We start from the raw sequence: 6,000 nt of genomic DNA, 5'->3' as shown, positions 1-6,000 counted from the left end.
AGAAATGAAATCTTTTGTCTTTATAGCATTAGTTCAGATTAATATTCGAATTTTAAATATAGCAAACATTTCAATATTTCAATGGTACATTAGAAAATTGCTTTTCATTCATAGAATACGCCTCGCGGCCAATATTTCAATTTGTCGACCATCTTCAAGGAATGAGAACTTTCTAGAAAATCACATACATCTTTGCTGTCGTCTTTTATTTATTATTTATTTATATATTTATATATTTATTCTTTATTGTACAATAAAATTTGTACAATTGGCGAGCTTAATGCCGTATGGCGTTATCTACTAATCGTTATTGTTTGAGGGTAGTCATTGCCAACATACATATGTCTTTTCTTCGATTGTATTGTACTTTGTCAGACGTTAACTGTCCACTGCTCAACATAGATCTCCCTCTATTGGGAGGTTTTGCCAGTAGTTTTCACGCTTGGCAGGCGGGTTGGCAACCGCAAATTCGCTTTTGGTGATGTTTTAAGGACGCTGCTGCCCGTCCCTCAACAATTAGCTACTTTAGTCGCCTCTTACGACACCCACGGGAAAGGAAGGGGTGGCCTATTCTACACGGCTTCTTCGATTACTTGTATTATATTACAGAAGATAAAATATATTTTATTATTGTTATTAGATTGAAATTCACGGCACGTAGAGGCCCTTTTGGGGAATTATGTCACATAATTGCAAATATTATTCTCGTTACATTTTTTTCTTTAATACGCCATGAAAAAGCAATAAAACCCAATTTTACGTTCTACATTGTCATACGTTTGGGAATCTAAAAAGTATTTATTCTATTGCAATGTAAGACAGAACCTGTTGTTAGTGAATTACATTTATTATTATTTCAGCCATTAACTGTCCACTGCTGAACATAAGCTTTCCCCATAAAGGGAGTTTGGCCAGTAGTCGCCATGCTTGGTAGGCAGGTTGACAACCGCAATTGCCTAACTGCGGTTTTAGAGATGTTTTAAGAGGGACGCTGCTGCCCATCTCTCGCCCTCCCATAGTCGACTCTTACGACGATTATATATATATATATATATATATATATATATATATACATATAACAGTACGTACATAGTATTAATTATTATTAGTTAAAAAGTTTTATTAAAATTTATTAAAATTTTATTAAAAATTAAGGTTTTGTTTTTAAGTTATTTTAATTTCAAAACACCGAATCGATTTTGACGAAATTTATATTAAACCAATCTGTAAATATATCCTTTCAGATGAAAAAAGAATTTTACAAATCGGTTTACAACTGATGCAATTATGAGATATCAAACCTCCTCGGAAAAATCCTTTTTTTTTAAAGTCGGTTGAAAATATTACGAGACTTAAAATGAACCATTCCCGCTCAACTTTAACCTCAATAGCCGGTCGCCCCTTTTAATGTGGAACTATTTGTTCAAAACCTTTTTGCAAATGGACGCCACATATCACAATCCAAAGAGAGGTCATAGCTTTGCTGAGTTTAACCTGGACGAAAATCTTGATATATTAGCCTGTAACTGCAATATACGGTCGTATATCAAGACTTGAATGCATATCGTATATGATGCATTTATAATGAAGACGGGTCGCATACATATGATTTAATAATACTTCAGTCACCGACTGTACAATGCATATTTTATCATCGATTGTTACTTTTTTTTTTTAATCTACGTTTAATTTGGGTTTTTTGTTTTTTAACATGTCATTCCCATAAAATCTAAACAAGTTATCTACTATTATAATTATGACAAGAATACTACTTACTAATTCACTTAAGCACAAAGCAATTTTGGTAGTAGAAGCATGCATTATGCTCTGAACAATCGCCACATCAAATTTATTAATATTAAATGTTTTTAAAAATGTTTCCCTTTCCCTTCGGTTCCTATCACATTCCATCAATAAGTGCTATATATCTTGAACTTTTCCACAGACAATGCAATTTATTTTTATTTATTTATTTATTCTTTATTGTACACAAAAAATTATAACATATAATATATATAAAATAAAGATGTACAACAGGCGAGCTTAACTCTGTAAGAGTTCTCTTTCAGCAAACCCTGAGCTGAGGAAAGGAGCATTAATTATCAGCGGGCAGTATGCGTACAATAATAGAAGGAAACATTATAGATGTTTCTATTAAAAAATATGAAATATGTTGACATATATAAGTAACTCATACAATTAAAATCAAAATAAATACATATCTGTATACAATAATACATATACATATATACATAGACATAAAATATCTCTTTACATACAAAATAGGTACATATACATACATAGACATAATAAGTTTATGAGGACAGAAGATGCTCTTTTAATCTGCTCTCTTGAATATATTTAGCGATTGACTTTCACGAATATGCAGTGGAAGAGAGTTCCGTAGTCAATTTATTGTTACTGTTTAATGGGAATTATAAAATGGAAATGAAAACAGGTTTACTAAAAAAAATAGGTAGTAAGTAATACATTTTATATCAGGTAATTGATAGAATAGTGACTTTTATGTAGAGAATATTCGAGAATAATTATATATGGTATACTTAGATTATATAGATAGAGCATCGAGCCTCAAAAACGGGTCAACTTTTTATCAGCTAATTATCAAATTAGCTGACTCGTTTTTTATCAATGGTCTATATACAAATGCATAAAACGTATCTTGATGTATTTAATAAATAAAACGAGTATTTGCGCATTACAAAATGCAAAAATTATAAAACAAAATAAATATATAAGTTATAAAGGAATCGCTTATAACTATTTATCACGTAAAATTGTATGAAAAAGTTGACACGCTTTTCTCGAAGCATTTGTATTGAGACACTCTATCTGTAATCTTGAGATTAGTAAGTACATAATAACGTAAGGATATTGAAACTTATCGAATACAGTTGCCTTAACACAAGTAGCTAGTCGAGATAGTCTAGATTGGATCCAAACAAAGCGTACAAAATAATTAACGGAGATAATGAGTTATTTCAAGGAAGTACCGAGGTCGTAATCCGATAAACCTAAAGATAAAGTAATACCCTGGACTCAGATATTTATACATAATACTAATATCTTATTAATATTATAATTATAAAAGTTGGAAGATAGACTTGAGGTCCAAAGTAGGCTGAACACCTGGCAAAAGAAATTAGAGAAAATTGGCTTCAAAATCAAAAATAAAACTAAATATTTGCACTACAATTTAGGCGGTCCCTCCAGTTTTTTGCCTAATGGTGTACCACTATCGGTCTGCTCTGAATTCTAGTGCTTCGGTTCAATTATACAGTACATTAGATGGCGTTGAACAAAATTACTATAAATAAATTGGAGTGTTTTTAATATAAGCAAATCCATGTTTTGTTTAAATTTTTCAGTTTTTTTTTATTTCTAATGGTGTTTTTATTTCTTGTCCTTTTGGCGTTGATAAGAAGACAATTTAGTATTATTATTCTTAGACTTATTATTTTTTCTTAAATATCAAGGACATTATTTAGTTTAAGAGTAAGATAAGGTCACACTTAAAGTAGAACAAATGTGAATGAAATATGGTATACAGATAGATTATATCATAACACATTTTTTATTTGTCTTTCTTTTTTATGTTTAATTTTTAACACTAATGATTGCAACGGAATGGCTTTGTTGTAGTCGCATTTATTATTGGATCACGCTGTGTGCACATGTTGTGGCAAATTTACCTGATCAATACATTAATGTACTTGCATGTTATAATTTAAGTTTGTATTTGTAAACTTCTGTTATGTGCGCCAAATAAATAAAATAATATAAACATTGGACACTTTATATACTGACTATCCTTTACCCGCGACTTTATCCGTGTGACCAGGATATGTTTACTGATTGAAATAAAATGTAGTCTATGGTATATCCTTCTCCATTGCTTATTTTTTTTTTATACAACTTAGAATGGCAAACAAGCTGACGGTCCACCTGATGGAAAGTGGTAATCGTCGCCTATAGACATGAGCAGTACCACGGACATAACAGAGTATACTGTTTCGCCCATAATTTCCCCTATGCGTTGCCATTCCTGAGGACTCAAATGTTATTCCTCTGTACCCAGTAAATTCACGCCATATCCCACCCTTATAGTACATGTATATCAAATTTCATAGTAATTAGTTAAGCCTTGACGACTTAACTATAAGGTAATAAATAAAGTCACTTACGCATTTATAAGGATTCACGAGGACAAAACTGCGGAATATAAGCAGTTATACATAAATTAAAACTGATTCTAAATTCAAATTCATCTTATATTAACATAACTCAATAAACAAGGCATTCCACGAAAACAGCGGTACGTCTTTGAAATCCGTCTGTAAATGCTGGAAGACGCGACGAAGATATCGAATTACATCTGATTGGAAAAAAACAAAGGAAACGCAAAGTGTCAAAGAGCCCTCATGAATGAATAACGAAGGTTTGTGCAGTCCGCAGAGATTTAACTCGAACATAAAAATGAGTGGAAGGACAGGGAAATCCTTCTGGCCTTCCATTATTGTGCGTGCGTGTGTGTGCGTGTGCGTGTGTGAGCGTGCGTGCGAGCGTGCGTGCGTGCGTGCGTGCTTTTTTGCGTGTGTATGTTTTATTATGTTTTTTCAATTCTAAACCGTTTTTTTCTAATTGAGATATGCTATCGAAATTATAAGGTTCGAAAGCATTACACCATAATTTTTAGAAATAGCATGACGCATTGAGTAATTACATACTATTGTCCATGGTGCTTTCATGTCTATAGACAACGTTTATCACTTTCCATAAAATAAGCTGTAAGCCTGATTGCCATTCTAAGAATCATTAAAAAATCAGTCCGTTGCATTTCTATACTTATAACGTACGTCAAATAATTCAGAATTTTCACTTCCAGATGTACTTAGGTTTTTGTAATTCTAAGAAAACGAAATTGAGGATTTGTCTACATTTTGCGACGCGTTATTCCTCTTTACTGGAACTTGAATTGAGCAATATTTTATAAAATTATCAAATCCAAGCATATAGAACGAAATGGCAGAGACCGAGAAAGTCAGAGATTGCCGTGTGGTCTCGGCATAGAATAGATCATCTCTTCCTTTTCCGTGGTTGTCGTAAGAGGCGACTAAGGGAGGGCGAGGGATGAGTAGCAGCATCCCTCTTAAAACATCTCTAAAGCCTGACTGCCGTTGTCAATCCACCTGCCAAACGTGGCAACTACTGGCAAAATCCCCCAAGGGGAGGCTTATATTCAGCAGTGGACAGTCAAAGGCTGATATAATGATGATAATAATATGTTATCATCATCATTTCAACCATTATCTATCTACTATTGGACATAGGCCTCCCCCATAGACTGCGATAAGGAATGGTCCTGAGCTACCTATATCCACTGACACCCTACAATACATTTGAGATCGTCACTCCATCTAGTGAGTGCTACACTGCGTTTATCCGTACAGGATCGACACTCAAGAACCTTAATCTTCATCGGTTGTCGGTTCTTTGAGTGATGTGACCAGCTCATTGCCACTTGCTAATATGGAATATTGTGGAATTTCTGGTAATAAGAATAGCAGTAAATTTTCGTGTGTTGGCAGTACGCAAACATACTAATAGTAGCGGAAATTAAAAAAATCCTAATCAAATGATCAATGATACAGACTTCCATAAAATAGCAACTAGTTCAGTAAAAGTTCCACATGTTCTTCTCCATCCCAAATACTACATATGTGGGCATGTGTGTAAATATACTATAAAAATAAATATTAAAAATGCAATTCTGAATAATATGTTATCGCCTTGCGAAACTCTGTGGCAGTACAGTGAAAAAAGTCCAGTTTAGTTAGTTTTATTGTATTGTATTCTATAATTTTACGATAATCCGATAGATGTTTAAGCATTCACAGCTAATGTTTAGTCAGGACCCCCGCAAGCATCCAATCAACTAAAACCCAAGGACCCAGCGGTCAATAAAAGACATCTGCCGCC

This window comes from Galleria mellonella, unplaced genomic scaffold (genome assembly GCF_026898425.1).
Source record: "Galleria mellonella isolate WM207_F2 unplaced genomic scaffold, CSIRO_AGI_GalMel_v1 utg905, whole genome shotgun sequence".
NCBI lineage: Eukaryota > Metazoa > Arthropoda > Insecta > Lepidoptera > Pyralidae > Galleria > Galleria mellonella.
This window is presented reverse-complemented; position numbering follows the sequence as displayed.